General features: G+C 38.8%; 1 protein-coding gene across 3 annotated transcripts in view; it reads left to right on the forward strand.

Moving 5' to 3' along the window:
• The window catches only part of GRID2 (glutamate ionotropic receptor delta type subunit 2), a 1,458,531-nt gene that overhangs the window by 1,419,560 nt on the left and 20,236 nt on the right, over window positions 1-18,735 (forward strand). The window lies entirely within an intron of this gene.

Here is an 18,735-nt window from a genome sequence, read left to right on the forward strand (position 1 = left end):
GATCGGGTCTTCTCTTCAGCGGCCATAGAGGTATGATGCCTGGGTCTCCCGGTGGGACGGGAGACCTGAGTGAGCCACGGAAGGCAGCGGGAGAAGGGGGACGTCATCTCCCGCTCCCTGTAATGACAGCCAAGCGGCTTCTCAGCTGCATCGGTTGTCATTACAAGACAGCTGACCGTCCGCTATGGACGCCGGTACTGGGGTGATGCCTCTAGCTGCAGGCATCACTCTGGTACAGCACTTTCCTGGAATATTGGCAATATCGGTAACCTCAGGGGAAAGTGCATATCGGCCCCCGATATATCGGCATTGCCGATAATCGGTCGATCTCTAATCATAACCCTACAATATACAAAGGTGGAGATTTGCTAAAACTGGAGCACTCAGATTCTGGTGCAGCTGTGCATGGTAGTCAATCGGCTTTTTTTTTTTTTTTTGGGGGGGGCGGGTACCTAGTTGCAGCAGGTACCTACTCCCACCACCCACAACCTTCTGGGACGCATCACAGGTCCCATTCATACATCCATACTGAGCAGAACAGCTCGCACATGCACAGTGGCAAGCCGTCTGTGAAGCTACAGGGAGTCACAGCCAACTTCTCTTAGTAAACATGCTGGCACTGGGGACCCAAAGAACTGGCCTGGATGAGGAAAGCAATGGATCCCTAGACAAGTAAATGTTATTTTTTTAAGTCAGCAGCAGCAGTATTTGGAGCTGCTAAATTTTTTTTAAGGTCCGGAAGGTTTTACTCCTTAATGACCAGGGCATTTTTTTAGAAACGGCACTGCATTAGTTTAACTGACGATTGCGCGATCGTGCAATGCTGTACCCAATTAAAATTGATGTCCTTTTTTTCCTATAAATAGAGCTTTCTTTTGGTGGTATTTGATCACCTCTGTGATTTTTATTTTTTGCGCTATAAACAATAAAATAAAGCGACAATTCTGAAAAAAAAACAATATTTTTTTTTTTTTTTTACTTTCTGCTATAAAACATTCCCAATAGAAAAATTAAAAAATCAAACATTTTCATCATTATAGGCCAATATGCATTCTGCTACATATTTTTGGTAAAAAAAAATCCCAATAAGTGTATATTGATTGGTTTGCGCAAAAGTTATGTCTACAAACTAGGAGAAAGATTTATGTCATTTTAATTTTTATATTTTTTTACTAGTAATGGCGGCGATCAGCAATTTTTAGCGGGACTGTGACATTGCGGCGGACAGATTGGACACCTAACTGACACTTTTGACACTTTTGGGGGACCAGTGACATTACTACACTAATCAGGGCTAAAAATATGCACTGTTACTGTAGTAATGACACTGGCAGGGAAGGGGTTAACACCAGGGGCGATGAAAGGGTTAAATGTGTGCCTAGGGGATGCTATCTATCTGTGTGGGGGATGGGCTCACTGGATGAACACAGAGACCTGTGTTCCCAAATAGGAGGAACACAGGAGAACTGTGCTCATCACTGAAACAACAGTGGTCTGCCGTGTTTACTGTTCTGTCTCCATGGGGAGCGATCGCGGGTGCTCAGCGGACATAGTGGCTGCTTGACCCGCTGTTTGGCTCCCCCTCTAGTGTATGCCCACACTAACTGCTACACGAAGCCACATACATATATGTAGTTTTGCGTAACAGAGCCAACCTGCCTTATAACTACGGCGGCTGGTCGGCAAGTGGTAAGTTACCCTTAGACATGAGATCAAAGTCCTCTCTTCAGCCCTTTTCAGTAACACTAAATGATGAGTTTATGTCCTTGTGTGACCTGAAGACACTGCTAGTCATCACTTGTCATGGAAAATAGCAATAAAGAGAGTTAGAAAAGCCTACATAATTACACTTGTTCTTCCCTGAAAAGCCAACACTGGGAGATGTTCCTCTACACAGCATAAACAGGAATACTTGGCTGAGCATGAGTCTTCCTCTTAAGGTGTTAGCCAAGCAACACCAATGTCTGAGCACAGCACAATCTTTCCTGCACCAAAGCTGTACTCCATTGTCTATGAATACCAAAAGCTAAAAGCAAGTATTAAATGCTTGCAAGATGACTATTAAAAGATCATATTTTTTACAACTTGCTTGCTTTTTTATGACATGTGATTGTACTTTAATCTGCAGAACCATGCTTTTCTACAGTATGCTCCGTTTATGGAGAACAATAGGCAGTAATACCAAACTTCTAATGGTATTCTATGCCCCATCTGTGGTATTCCAAGAATATCTCATTGGCACTATGTAGGGAGCTTGCATATACTGCAACTTTTGGATAACTGGCATCAATTTCTAAAAACCCATCTTCCTTGCCTTTCAAATTAGTTTAACACAGTTGCGTTTGCTTTTAGCTCAACAGATTTATCAGACCACTGTGTGGACAGACAGTAGCCGTGTACAGTTAACATTCTGGTTATTGGTGATCTTGTTATTGTTCCAGAGTGACAGAGTGACAGACAATGATGATCTTGGTACTGACATAATCATTATCATTATCGAACTTGTCTACCTTAATCTTCTAAACAACGGGTCTGGACAGTATTTAATGAAACCTCATTCAACACTGTGCTTATGGCTTACAACCTGCAGAAAAAATGAATATAGTGACCACACTTTATAAGTATTCTGAAGATAAAGAACTGAGAACTAGAAGAACTAAAAAATATCTAAGGATACTTGATTACACTCACTTCTAGAGATTGATTCTAGTGAATTAGAATAGAGAAAATGAACCTTGTTAAACTGCCTATAGACATGAGTTAACATTTGATTCAACCATTTCCAGTGATCTCATGGCTGTGTGCCGAAAGAAAGCTTGTTGGCCAAGTGATATAGAGGTAGCAACTGGTAGCCTCTGTCAGTACTGTTCTTCCCTTCATGGGTATAAACAGGAAAATTTGACCAAGATGAACTTTTCATTTAAATTGAACAAACCATTGAGATGAAATTGAGATAAAATTTAAAAATATGAAGACGTCAAGGCTTGATTGAAAACTTTCATAGTTTACCAAGCAAATCGCTTCTAATTACAGATCTGGTGTACAAATGATAAATGATTACAGCTTTTATGGTTGAATTTTTTTTAATGTAAACATAGATCCATGAAAATATGTGGTACAGGATTGGCAAATTAATAAAAAATTTATATGTTTTGTGTTTATATAAAAAAATAATGTGGTGTTCAGTTGACAGAAACCTCCATTAACTTCGTAGTACTGACATTTTTATTGAAGGACATGTGCAGTTTTAGAAAAAAAATGTCTCTGACCCCAGCCGAACAAGAAATATATTCAAATATTTGTATTGTAAAATAATTGATTTCTGCCCTAGGAATCATTAGAAAAAATGGTGTGGGACCCCCTAAAAGACAGATAGCTAAAACCTCTCCTCACTAGGTAAAAAATTTTGAAAATTTATACTAAAGCGTATCTAAATCCCCAAAAAAAAAAAAAATGTAATATATTTTAGCTTACCAATCCCTAAATGTGATGGGTGCATTTGTTTTCTTGTTTTAACCTTTTTTTCTTTTATTTTTATCTGGTAATTTGGCCAGTAACACACATTCTGTATTAAAGGGATATTAAAGTTTTGTGTTTTTTAAATAAAATAACAAACATACTTACCTGCTCTGTGCAGTGATTTTGCATAAAGCAGATCTGATCCTTTTCATTTCCATGCCCCCACCGGCGCTCCTGGCACCTCCCCCTCAAACAGTGCCCTTAGAGAAAGCCACTTGCCCTGGAGGCACCACTGCATGCTTGCTGCCCAGCTGCTGCTCTATGGGTCCATAAGACACATAGAACCATGGCTTGGCCCCGCCCCCGCTCTCTCCTCATTGGCTCCCTGGTTGTGATTGACAGCAGTGGCTCACTCCCTCCTCATTGGCTCATTGGCTGTGATTGAAAGCAATGGCAGCCAATGAGGGGGGAGAGTCCCCATACAACTGAGGCTAGCATGAACATCACTGGATCAGAGGGGGCTCAGGTAAGGATTAGGGGGGCCCGGAGTCCACTTCACATAGAAGGTTTTTTTACCTTTATGCATAGAATGCATGAAGGTAAAAAACCTTCAGGCTTTAGGAACCACTTTAAGGTGGTCCTCAACTATAAGGAGGGTACAATGGTCTACAGGTATGGCAGTAGAATGAATGGAGGAGTAACAAAGCCAGCCTTGGACAGAAACATTGTCAATCTGTGAAGGGGGCAGTGTGAAATGTACTAGCATATTTAGATGGAATCTACTAACAAATTAAATCCAAACTCCTGCTAACACGTTTTAGGCAGGTGCCCCAAGAGTTTTTTATTTTTTTTTGCTAAATGAATGAAATGCTGCAAACACCCTGTCAGTGTTAAAGGCTAAGTTCGCCTTTTCCAGAAAATAGCCTATGCAGTGAAGAGTAGGGAATGATCGAACTTTTGAAAAGTTTAGTTCGGCCAGAACATCCGAACTTCCCGAAAGTTCGGCCCGGATTTCAGAACCCCATTGAAATCAATGGGACCCGAACTTCGGTAATCAAAAAACACCATTTTTAAGCCCTAAAACCCAATAAATGCCCCTAAAAAGTGCCTAGGGTTCTGGGTCATGCCCCATTAACTATTAATCACACAAAAAAAGTTCTTAAAAATTGTCATTTTTGAAAAAAAAGCCAATTATTGAAAAAAAAAGAGAGAGATTTTTTGATTTTGACTTTGGATTTAGTATCTGGGGGTCTAAAAAGTGTACATGTGAAGTTTCAGCTCTGTAGCATGTCCAGAACCATAAAAAAAAAGATCGTTTGTATTAGAAAACTTTCAGCACAGGAGGTTGGCTTCGCTGCTGTAACACCTTGCCGGTTTAATAGCAGGCATTTTTTTGGGTTCTTTGCAGTCAGGAAAAACATCTGAACTTGTGTATAGTGGTACTGTGCACAAGTTCTGATGTTTTGCCTGCCTCCAAAAACCCCCAAAAAATGCCAGCAAAAACACACCTGGGCATTTTTTTTTGACGCTAGCGTTTTTTTGGCATTTTTTGGGGTTCTTTTGAGGCAGTCAAAACATCTGAACTTGTGTATAGTGGTGTATATACACACATCCATATATTTATATACACACCTAGACATATATAGGTGTGATAGTAGCAGAAATATATGCTTGCGCTAATGAAATCATTTACAGTAATATATTTCTGCTACTATCACACCTATATATGGCTAGGTGTCTATATACATATAATTATGTGTGTATATATACCACTATACACAAGTTCAGATGTTTTGCCTGCCTCAAAAGAACCCAAAAAAATGCCAAAAAAACGCTAGCGTCAAAAAAAAATGCCCAGGTGTGTTTTTGCTGGCATTTTTTGGGGGGTTTTGGAGGCAGGCAAAACATCTGAACTTGTGCACAGTACCACTATACACAAGTTCAGATGTTTTTCCTGACTGCAAAGAACTCAAAAAAATGCCTTCTATTAAACCGGCAAGGTGTTACAGCAGCGAAGCCAACCTCCTGTGCTGAAAGTTTTCTAATACAAACAATCTTTTTTTTATGGTTCTGGACATGCTACAGAGCTGAAACTTCACATGTACACTTTTTAGACCCCCCCCCCCCAGATCTGAAATCCAAAGTAAAAATCAAAAAATCTCTTTATTTTTTTTTTAATTTTTTCAATAATTGGCTTTTTTATCAAAAATGACAATTTTTAAGAACTTTTTTTGTGTGATTTTGTGTCTGGGGGGTCTAAAAGGTGTACCTGTGAAGTTTCAGCTCTGTAGCATGTCCAGAACCAGAAAAAAAAAGGATTGTTTGTATTAGAAAACTTTCAGCTCAGGGGGTTAGCTTCTCTCCTCGGTTTTCACACCTTGCCGGTTTCAAAGCAGGCATTTTTTTGGGTTCTTTGCAGTCAGGAAAACATCTGAACTTGTGTATAGTGGTACTGTGCACAAGTTCTGATGTTTTGCCTGCCTCCAAAAACTCCCAAAAAATGCCAGCAAAAACACACCTGGGCATTTTTTTTTTTGACGCTAGCGTTTTTTTGGCATTTTTTGGGGTTCTTTTGAGGCAGGCAAAACATCTGAACTTGTGTATAGTGGTATATATACACACATAATTATATGTATATAGACACCTAGCCATATATAGGTGTGATAGTAGCAGAAATATATTACTGTAAATGATTTCATTAGCGCAAGCATATATTTCTGCTACTATCACACCTATATATGTCTAGGTGTGTATATAAATATATGGATGTGTGTATATACACCACTATACACAAGTTCAGATGGTTTGCCTGCCTCCAAAACCCCCCAAAAAATGCCAGCAAAAACACACCTGGGCATTTTTTTTTCGACGCTAGCGTTTTTTTGGCATTTTTTTGGGTTCTTTTGAGGCAGGCAAAACATCTGAACTTGTGTATAGTGGTATATATACACACATAATTATATGTATATAGACACCTAGCCATATATAGGTGTGATAGTAGCAGAAATATATTACTGTAAATGATTTCATTAGCGCAAGCATTTATTTCTGCTACTATCACACCTATATATGTCTAGGGGTATATATACAGACATATATGTGTATATATACCCCCTATACACATGTTCAGATGTCATGTCTGACATCAAACATGTCCTCAAAAAAGCACTGGCAGTGGCAGCCCCTGCAGCATGAAAAATGCTTGGCTGGTGAGAAGCCATATGCCTGTTCCGAAGCAACGCAGAGAAATTATCATTTCTCTATAGCGGTCACCCTGCTATGGAAGGGTTTTGTCACCCTGCCATAGCAGTCACTGCCAGTTAACCCTACACTACACTACGGTCCCTTTACACTTAACACTTTCCCTACAGAAACTAAATTTTTGAAGCTAACTAAAGTGTAAAGGAGCACTCTAACTACACTAGATATCCCTTTCCTCACACTAATAGCTAAATGACACTTTTAAAGTAAAATTAACAGAACTGCTTCCACTCTCTTCCATGTCCAGTATAACAATGCTAGGAATATGGCGGGGGCGATCTTATATACTGGGGGGCGTATTCACTAATGATTGGTCTAGGGACCCCCTAGTCACTCCAATCACATTCCTAGCATTCTCCTGCCCCCTCAATTGGCTTTTGCTAATGGTTCTGGTCCAATCACGGGCTTTTAAAGCCCATTTCCTGAAGCATTGCATTTTGGTCGGTTCTGGTTGCCGAATTCCGAACTTTTTGGGCATAAAGTTCTAAATTCGGCCGAACCTCGAACACCCAATGTTCGGGCCAAACCGATGGTCGACCCGAACCGTTCGATCATCCCTAGTGAAAAGGGCCCCCGTAGATATAAAATAAAAAAAAAATGTTTATTCATTTTATTGTCATACGTGTAGGCCATTTAGGCCTTCCTGGAAGCTTGGCCACAAAAGTCACAGTTAGCAATCCCCAGGTCCTGTCTTGTTGCTAAGATATGAAAACTGCTAGATACATACTTGCAGCATTACTGAAGTGAAAACCAATGGATTTCACACCTTAGCAACAAGGAAGGACCTGAGGATTGTTAACTAGGAGTTTTTGGCCAAGCTTTAAGGGGGGCCCAAATGTCCTATAGGTATAACAACATGAGTATTTTACAAAACTGCACAGTTTGAGTGTATAATTTATTCTCTGAAAAAGGTGAACCTATACATTAAAGTGGAACTTTACCCATAACAACTTAATAAAATGAATGTCCTTTAACCACTTGCCCCAAATATGCCCCAAGCATATTTACTGTGGCAGGGAGGCTCGGCTGCGCATAATCACGTAAATCTACCTAAAAATAGAAGAAAACTGAGCATGTGCAAAACAGGGTAAAACAGTGTATTACTGGATATTAAACAGTATGTGCACTTATTTTAAAAGTTTTACATAGCCATACCTGCAAAAGGGGCCAACATGAAGTGATCTTTATTTTCAGACTAAAGTTCCACTTTAAATAGTTTGTCTTGAAACTCTAACTGTCACTTTTGCTTAACAGTTTGGTCTGTTAAAGCTAACTGAAAACTAATAGATGTACTGCCTGGTTTAACAGGTGAAAACAAAGGAGAAAACCCTTAAAAAAAAGTAAACTCATGCATCCACCACATTTAGGGGATGTTAAGCTACAATATATTACATTTTACCTTTTGGGTTTAGATATGCTTTAATCACTTTAAGACCGGGCCTATTTTTGACACTTGGTGTTGACAAGCTAAAATCTGTTTTGTTTGCTAGAAAACTACTTAGAACCCCCAAACATTATATATTTTTTTTTAGCAGAGTAGCAGAGACCCTATAGAATATAATGGAGATCATTGTAATATTTTTTATTGCACCGTAAAATTGCAGCTGTCTTTCAATTGCAATTTTTTGGGGAAAAATTCACTTTTTTTAATTAAAAAATAGGAAAACAGTAAAGTTAGCCCAATTTTTTCCATAATGTGAAGGATAATGTAAATAGATATCCAACGTGTCATGCTTCAAAATTGCGCACGCTCAAGGAATGACGACAAACTTTGGTACTTAAAAATCCTCATAGGCGACACTTAAAAAATGTCTACAGGTTACTAGCTTGGAGTTACAGAGGAGGTCCAGGGCTCAAATTATTGCTCTTGCTCTAACGATGGCGGCGATACCTCAAATATGTGATCTGAACACCGTTTACATATGTGGGCGGGACTTCCGTATGCGTTCGCTTCTGTGCGCGAGCTAACGGGGACAGGGCACTTTAATTTTTTTTTCCTATTTATTTTATTTATTATTTATTTATTTTTACACAGTTTAAAAAAAATGTATCATTTTTATTCCTATTACAAGGAATGTAAACATCCTTTGTAATAGAAATAGGCATGACAGGTCCCTATTTATTGTGAGATCTGGGGTCAAAAAGACCTCAGATCTCACAACTACACTAAAAAAGAAAAAAAAAACGTTGAAAAAAATTGGCCCTTTAAACCGGTTGCTAGGCAACGGCGTTTGACGTTGCTCCGGTTCTCCAAGACCATAGAGTCGAGTGAGGGTCATCTTGCCCACACTCGACTTCCTGTCTCTGAGGATCCGGGACCGGATTGTTTTCCCTGCTGCCGGTGGGTCCGGTAAGCGGGGGAAATGGCTGGGATGCGCCGCTCGGCACTCACGTGACCGGCCGGCTCTCTCCTCTCCCCGTCTGACAGTTGAGCCGCTGACGTCATGCGGGGAGGAGATGAGGAGAGAGACGGTCGGTCACTTGGGTGCTCTGAAATCAGGTATAGCTGGCATTTTTTGATAAAATACAGAGACAGGAGCACCTATCATTAGGAAACACACAGGATTATATGTTATTATTATTATTCTATAGTATTTATATAGCGCAGACAGTTTACGCAGCGCTTTACAACTTGAGGGTATACAGTACAAATACAATACACTTTAATACAGTAGGAATCAGAGATATATGATAGTAAAAGTAATTTTAGCAGCAGGAGGGGAGGGGACAGGCACTTGACAGAGAAGGCAGGCAGGGAGGGAAAGCGGGAGTGAGGACAGGGGAGGACAGGAGAGCTGCGGATGACGGAGACACGTAAACTGACCAGGCTTGTCTACACTGTGGTGTATAACATGCTTTAAAGGAACAGGATCTTTTTTTTTTTAGGGTAACAAAATTTTAATAACATCCCATTATATTACATTCACAGCTACCTCATATTCCTATTTATTTTGTGATGACAGGACTGATGTATATAGTTTATGTTAGTTGAAAATAGCTGAAGAATTTGTTAGCATTATATACAATAAGTGAATAAAATAAATACTCTAAAACCATTTTACTGCCTGCCTGCTCACTTGTTACACTGGAGATGCTAGGTCATCAAGTTATTCTATCATTTACAGGGATTTAACTTAGTAACCCCTGTATTGGCATATGTTACCAGGAGGCATGATCTGTCAGCATCTATGCATCTTACATGAGACACTATAGCCAGCAGGACTAAGCAGCTGAGGCTATCAGAGCTCAATCAAAGGCAGTTTATTTTTGGGAAGAATCATATAGCATACAGCCTTTGGGGAGGACTCTGAAGACAGAGAAACTTTTTTTCACTAAAAGTAAAAATTTGAAATATAAAAGCTATTCACAATCAAAGCATATCTAAGCCCAAAACTCAAACTGTAAAATATTTCAGCTCAATATTCCTTATATGTGTGGCTGCATTGTTTCTTATTATTTTTATTTTTTTTAAGAATTTTCTTTTACTTTCACCTGGTAAAACATACAGCCACAGCCTGTGCCACATTTTTGGGTAGCCACGTTAATTCCTCCACTCTGTCTATGAAAAGGCAAAGTAGTCACACTGTAGCACTGTCAACCTTTTTGAGAGGGTAGTGTTAGATAGATTTAGATTGACATTACATAATTTACTAAACAATAAAACCAAAGTCCAGATAACACTATAAGCAGTTAAAATAAAAACATTTTTTATGGGGGTAAAGATAAATACATAAAAGCAGGCCATTGTAAGTATCTGTAAGTGTTTGTCTCAACCATCTATCAGACACTTTTTAAGGAAGCTAAAACAACATTAGACTTCGCTTCGTTTATTGGTCTAGATCAGTGTTTCTCAACTCTGGTCCTCAGGGCACACTAACAGGCCAGGTTTGCAAGATAACTGAAATACATCACAGGTGATATCATTTGCTGCTCAGTGATTGCAGTACTCTAGTCTGCATCTCTCCAAGGTAAAACCTAAAATCTGGCCTGTTAGTGGGCCCTGAGGACCAGAGTTGAGAAACACTGCTCTAGATGCTTAAAGTGGTAGTAAACATCTTTTGAAAAAACCTGCTGACAGGCATGTTTTTATAACAGAAGAGAACCTAGAGATCTCTCCTGTCATCAATGACCCCCCTGCCTATCAGTGGGTAATGCGATCAGAGTTGTGCATGTGCAGCTCAGATCGCATTTATGGCCCGCTCTAAGTACTATGACGAAGTGACTACTGTGCCCATGTGCAGGAGTGATGTCACCACAGCCCAGCCATTCAAGTGGTTGAGCCTTTGGAACCCAGAAGGAAGACTGGGTTAACATGGAAGCACCGTGGACCAGAGAGCCAAAACAGCTCAACGCTGGATGGCTCCATCTGTACAGTGCATACTAGTACATTATGACTTAAACCTGCAGGGGGGCACTTTTTCAATCCCACAATGAGGCATTACTACCACTTTAATTGTATCTTGAAATTTTCATTCAATTTAAACTTAAAGCGTAACTCCACTTTTGTTGAGAAAAAAAACATTCCCCTCTGGGTGATCTCTATAAATTGCAGGAATTTTAACAAACTTTGTTGCAGTTTCCTACCTTTTGTTATTGAGAAGAAATCATTGTCCGTTCCTCTGTGCTGAGTAGGTCAAATGGAAGTGGTTTCAAAATTATCTATCAGCTGTGGCAGCTGCAGGGCTCTAATGAGTAAAGCTGCTGGTCCTTTATCCCTTTAGACGTGTTCCTATTGAGGGTATCTCGCCAAAAATTATTTTTTTGCTGCAGGGGATGCCAGAAATCTGACTTGTATCTTAGGCAGACTTCTGGGAAAATCAGTGAGCCAATCACACAAGCAGGAAATGATGTTTCTGGGGTGTGGTCAGTACACAGAACACCTCCAGGCAGCCATATTGCATTTTATTTTCAGAAAATTACAACAGCTGCAGATTGAAAAGGAAAGGTCATTTTTAATAACATTCAATTACAATGCAAAAATATTGTCATTTAGGGTTGTACTGACATGTGGAAAAGAAACAACAAGTTCATCCTTAAAGCGTAACTCCACTTTTGTTGAGAAAAAAACATTCCCCTCTGGGTGATCTCTTTACATTGCAGGAATTTTAACAAACATTGTTGCAGATTCCTACTTTTTGTTATTCTAAAGAAATCATTGTTCCTCTGTGCCTCTGTGTGGAGTAGGTCAAATGGGAGTGGTTTCATAATTATATATCAGCTAGAGCAGCTGCAGGGCTCTAATGAGGAAAGCTGCTGGTCCTTCATCCCTTTAGACGTGTTCCTATTAGGAGTATCTCACCAAAAATTATTTTTTTGTTGCAGGGGATGCCAGAAATCTGACTTGTATCTTAGGCAGACTTCTGGGAAAATTGGTGAGCCAATCACACAAGCAGGAAATTATGTTTCTGGGGTGTGGTCAGTACATATTCTGTGTACAGAACAGCTCCAGGTAGCCATATTGCATTGCATTTTCAGAAAATTACAACAGCTGCAGATTGAAAAAGGAAAGGTCATTTTTAATAACATTCAATTACAACATGATTTGTGTCACAATTGTATATGTTATATTGTTTTTTCTTTATTTGGTATTTTTTTCCCCACGAAAGTGGAGTTACCCTTTGAATAAAAATCATTGAAAAAAAATACTAGACAGAATCAGTTAACAGAATAAAGAATAATAAAACAATGTTACAGATGAGACTCAGAAAACCAAAGATTGATATTGACAGTCTGCATCATAAATGTAATTTCTTTTATTTTGTCCTTATTTTCAATTTCAAGTTTTTCACTAAGAGATATACTGTATATGTGCCACATTACCAATCATATTGATAAAGTAGTCTGTGTTTTTAACTGGTCCCCCCAATTATCTATTTCATGTCCTGTTTCCAAATTGCTGGAGCACTGCCAATGCAGTCACATCTTTTTAAGTTCTTTTCCTGTCTCCATAGTCTGACATGTCTATGTCAACCTCTACAGCCCTTTGTTTGCAGCCTGAGATGTGGATACAGGATGCTAGGTCAGATAGACGCTGATAATGAAGGGGAAGGGAGAGAGAAACACCAGAGAGTTAAAGCTGAAGTTTATTTAATACATTTCTTTCTTTGCAGCTCTAGTTATATTACTTACCTTAACAAAACCTCAGCTTTAAGTTGCCATTTTACATTAGCTGGCAGACATTATGTAATTAAGGCTTGTTTACACAAGTGTTGCCCTCCGAAGAGCAATCCTGGGTTAAAATGTGTTTTGACCACTCCCCTTCCCAACTGCCCCACTAAGCTGCAAAGGCAGTTGCCACATAACTGCTTGTTTTAAAAACTAAAAACATAGGAGGATGGTGGTTGGGGAGCAGTAAAAACACAGCTCAACCACCTGTTTTTGCCACACCTCAACCACAAGTGTAAACTAAGCCTTAGGGACTGATTTTGGACATTTGTTGGTTTTTATGTTATAAGGCAAATGTATTTTGGAATTTGCATTGGGCTGTTGCAATTGATGTTCTTACATATACAGGTGCATTTCATAAAATTAAAATATCATAAAAAAGTTAATTTATTTCAGTAATAAATTTAAAAAGTGAAATTCATATATTTTCTATAGATGTATTAAACACAGAGTGATATATTTCAAGCATTTCTTTCTTTTATTTTGATGATTATGGCTTACAGCTAGTAAAAACCCAAAATTCAGTATCTCAGAAAATTAGAATATTACATAAGACCGATAAAAAAAAAATGTCAGGTTACCAAAAAGTATGTCCATGTACAGTATAGTATGCACTCAATACTTCGTCAGGGGGCTCCTTTTGTATGAATTACTACATCAATGTGGCGTGGCATGGAGGCGATCAGCCTGTGGCACTGCTGAGGTGTTATGGAAGCCCAGGTTGCTTTGATAGCGGCATTCAGCTCATCTGCATTGTTGGGTCTGGTGTCTCTGATCTTCCTCCTGACAATACCCCACAGGTTCTCTATGGGGTTTAGGTCAGGCGAGTTTGCTGGCCAATCAAGTGGTACCATGATCAATAAACCAGGTTTTGGTACTTTTGGCAGTGTGGACAAGTGCCAAGTTCCCATACAATATGGGGTTGGTTTTTTAAAACTGAATAGTGCAAAATCTGATGCAGCTGTGCATGGTAGCCAATCAGCTTCTAACTTCAGTTTGTTCTATTGAGCGTTGACAAAAAAAAAACCTGGTTTCTATGCATGGCTGCACCAGATTTTGCACTCTCTAGTTTTAGTTCATCAACCTCTATATAAACTATATACATATAGGAATTTAGTTCTTTGATATTAGCACTGACTTTTATACTGTATGTATTTAAATGTAATTGGCTTACTTAGTAAGGCAACTCAAAGGACAATGATGACATGCAAGCTATAATAACCTGAAGCAAGCTAATCAGATTTCTGATTTTCCAACAGTAAAACCAGCGAATGACTACTTAGGGTCCTTTTACATGGGCTTTCCGCCCAGTGGACTCCGTTTTGCTCAGGTGGATAACAGGCCCGTCTCTTCTTACTTTGCAGAGACAAACCAGTCAGATCCCCACTCTCCTCTATGGGAGATCGGACAAAAACATACTGCCTGTCCATTTTTATCCGATCATATCCGATCCGATCCTCCAGACGGAGGGAAAATTGGGGTTTCCATCCATCCGGATTTCACAGACAGGATCGGATAGCAGCGGGTGTCAGCGAACATGTCACCACTGACATCCGCTGCTCCATAGGGGTACATGGAGGATCCAATCAGGTCCGCCTGAAAAACTGACAGGCGGACTTGATCAGAAAGCTCATGTGAAAGGGCCCTTACATGTATGATGCTGGGTACTTTATTAATTATCCCCAACATTTCAAATATAATCAAAATCACTTGATCTCTGCTGAGGAAGAGGATCAGCCAATCAGAGCTCTGACCTTTGCATTCAGTGGAGATAATGTGACCAATTGTTTATTTTTTGGAATGCATGAACATTACTTAGAGAATGTACAGTGGCATTTTCTCCAGGAAAGATAAATATTTTAGTCCTTCTATTTCTCTTACATTCCAGAAATATTGCTAATACTGCTTTCTGTTAACATTTGAGTATAGGTTCACTGTTTATTGACACAGTTATCATCAACTACTGCAAAAGCTACAGTATTGTATCACCATGTGAAAAAAATGTCAAGAAATAACAAGTTCCCTGTCTTCTCCAAACATCGTATCTTTCCTCTACTGGAAAATAAACTTCTAGAAAGAGGGAATCATAGTAAGCGTCTGAGCGGTACACAATTACTGTGCTACTTACTACTTCTCCAAGAGTTAACCAAGTAGCAAAGTGCTGCAGATTGAGAAATGGGCACAGGGTGTCTTTGTTTTTAGATTGCATGAGTTATAAAAACCCTATGGGAATGCAAGCGTTCACTTGTGAACAATTTTCCCATACAAGCCTAACTTACCACACTCTAGAATGCACTGAACAATGAATTTTTTCACAGCATTATCAAGGGTATTGCAACATAGATAATTGCCTGAATTTAAAATAAAACATTAAATAGCATGGAGAAAAGTGCATGTTTTCAGCCTGGTAGATCAATAATTGCCAGAGCCTCTTCAAAGCCGAAGAGCTGCAGCATGACACTTTCAATAGCCTTAGGTTGCCATCTTGTGGACAAACAGCAAAAAACACACACAACTAGATGTATATGTGAACAGCAGTAAACAAGATATGTTTTTGTAAATTAGGACCTGTCAAAAATAATTGAATAAATATACACAACACTTTAAAGCCCAAATCTGGCTAAAGCTTTTCATTTTGCTTGGACTGAGTAGGAAATTGTTAAAGTCTCTGTCGAGTATTTAATAGTGTTTGTGTTTCTGCTGGACACATTTCCTCTTAGTTTTTTTTTTTCTTTTTTTATCAAGTATTTAATAGTGTTTGTGTTTCTGCTGGACACATTTCCTCTTCGTTTTTTTTTTTTTAAGATAGTATACGATGTAATCGGAAATCGTCCCAACAGGGATACAAAGATAAATACATTGCAGACAAAAATACTTTTTAGTAGAGTCACGTAGGGACAATTTTGCAAACTTGTGACCATGTTTTTACTGCTTTCTGTGCCCCCCTCCCCCAAATATAGCCATCACAAGGACAGGAATTGAAAATTCTCCCCAATGGGGTCAAAGCAGCAATAAAAATCTGCTCAAAATGTTAACTCTTTGCCTTCTGTCCAAAACTAAATAGAAACATTTTAGCCAGATTTTTAAGTATTTTCTTGGAATGAGTGAGAAGTTGTATGCAGTCATCCAACACCCTAGAAAACTTTGGGGTTGATTTCTTAAAACTGGAGAGTGCACAATCTGGTACAGCTGTGTATGGTAGTCATTCAGCTTCTAAATTCAGCTTGTTCAATTAAGCTTAGACAAAAAAAAAAAAACTGGAAACTGATTTAGCTTAGTAACCCTTCTATTGGCATATGTTACCAGGAGGCATGATCTGCCAGCATCTATGCGTCTTACATGAGACACTATAGCAAGCAGGATTAAGCAGCTGAGGTTATCAGAGCTCAATCAAATGCAGTTTATTTTTGGGAAGAAATATATAGCATATGGCCTTTGGGGAGAACTCTGAACACAGAGAAACTCTTCCTTGCATTTAAAGTGGAACTTGAAATATAAATGTTATTCACAAACAAAACATATTTAAACCCTAAAATCAAACAGTGATATATTTCAGCTCATTAATCCTTAGATGTACAGTTGTATTTTTTTGTTTTTAGACATTTTTCCTTTATTTTCTCCTGGTGAAACACACAGCCAAAGCCTGTAACACATTTTAAGGTAGCCACATTTACTCCTCTTCCACTGAGGTTAATTTACTAAAACTGGAGAATGCTAAATCTTGTTCAATTAGGCTTTGACAAAAAAACCTGGAAGCTGATTGGTTTCTATGCAAAGCTGCACCAGATTTTGCACTTGCCATTTTTAGTAAATCAATCCCTTTGTGTCCACCCCTGAAATAGATCACTTATACTCACAGCACAGAAGAGGTCAAATAGTGCAAAACTTGGCTTGTAATCATTATTTTGATGAACATTTTGTTTCCCTAATTCCAACTTGGTTAACTTTAGGGAAAAGGAGAAATGATTACATACACGTTATAAGCATAGTGATACCATAAACATTTTTTTTAAAAATGTTACTGAATTTGTATTCTGGTTATGCTATTTGGCCAGTTTAGAGGAGAATAGTACTGGGAGAGTTACTTTTAGAGCCTATTCACCCAAAAAAGATTTTTCGGTTGCAGGTGGAGTTTTGTAAGATGAGCTATCCATTGTCTTCTTATATCTATTGAGGAGCAAGATATTCCTACCATAGTTGCCATAGTTCCTGATTTGGTTCTTGCCTGCCTTTAAGTGTTTATCCCAATCTTGGGCTGCTCTTTTTTCCCTGATGTTAACCCAGGAGAGACAGCTGACCTCCTGTAACAACTGTGTGCATCCCTGGGAAACTAAGTAAAGATCTTGATGTATAAATCTCCAATGTATATAAGATACTGTCAGTAGATTTAACATTCCACCATGTGCCAATTTTGTGCGGACAGATCCTTTGAAAGAGTTGATGTACATGTCAAAATGTTACCATTATTCCTGCTATGTTATATAGATTTATTTTATTTAAAGACCAACTCTATTCAAAACATTTTATTTAGCTTTCAAAAGAACAGGTAATGTGTAGTCAGTTTTTTATTGCCATATGTGTCCCTATTGAGGAGGGGGAGTGGGGTAAGAGCAAACAATAAACTCATGTATAGTGAGGAATGGTTTTAGAAGTACGGGCAATGTTTTTATTAATATCTGTGCCTTCCTGTCACAGTGACAACTGCTTCCTCTATTTCCCAGAAGATTGTCACAGGAACAGAAAAAGAGGGAGAAATGTATTCAATGTAACTGACAAAATTAGGGCTGGTGTTAACCTTTAATGTAGGTTTTATTTGGAGAATTAGTGATCTAAATAACAAAAATGCTAAATATCGTCTCTGAAAGAGAAGAGTGCAAGGCTTCATCTTTTAACATAAGTTGTGTGTCCAGATTTATTGTGAGTCAAGTTGCAGTCATCTACCCTTATTCCTTTGCTAGTGGCCACTACCAGACTGCTGAAAGCGTAGGATCAGGGAGTGAGTTCCACAGCCTAAGGTTCTGTATACTTGGTTGGAAGTTTGCAGAAGGCATTCTTCATGTCTCTGAGAGTTCCCCAAATTTGAAAGCTGAAAGCGGTATTGAGCAGAAGAGCTCAACTCTTGGCAGAACTTAGCAATACATATTTTTCAGTATGTATGTCAAGAAGAACATGATGCCTGCAGCATCTGCTCACTTTTATGCCACAGTATATATTTATTCAGTCGTTAGGTTAGGAAAGTGTTTGATAGCTTCCCTTCTTCACCCAAAGTGTGAGCAGTTAAGAACCACAAAAAAACAAAGTTTCAAATTAGATACTGGTCTCCTGTACTGCATGGGTGGATGGCACTGCACATTGTAACAGCACTTCGGCTTCGGGAGCTGTTTCAGAAGAAGAACTTTACTCTTTCCTAGCCTTGTCCCATTGACCCAAGTTAATTATTTCTTTATTCTTATGGGACATTTAATGAGATCTCATTTTATTTGATATAAGAAGCATAGAAAAGCCAACACCGTCCTTTGACATCCATACAAAAGTTGACATCAGCATCCTTATATTTTGTAGCAACACAACCCAGAAAAAAAAACTTGCATTGTATTAACAATCTAAAAGTTGCAAAGTAAGAATATGAACAGTAGTCATGTAGGTGCGATATTGGTCCATTCTGCAACAGTGAGGTTTATTGTTTTCTAAAGGTAGGGATACAGTGTGGCCAGAAGGTGCCATAATGATAGCAGGGTTGCCTTTTTTGCTTACTTTTTTAGCTCTTTACATATTTTCACATAAAAATAATTGGCATGCCGCAAGACTTATTTCCCTTATCTGCTGCCAACTTCTAAAACATTGTGGTGA

The sequence above is a fragment of the Pelophylax lessonae genome (assembly GCF_965119305.1).
Source record: "Pelophylax lessonae genome assembly, chromosome: 1".
NCBI classification, from domain to species: domain Eukaryota; kingdom Metazoa; phylum Chordata; class Amphibia; order Anura; family Ranidae; genus Pelophylax; species Pelophylax lessonae.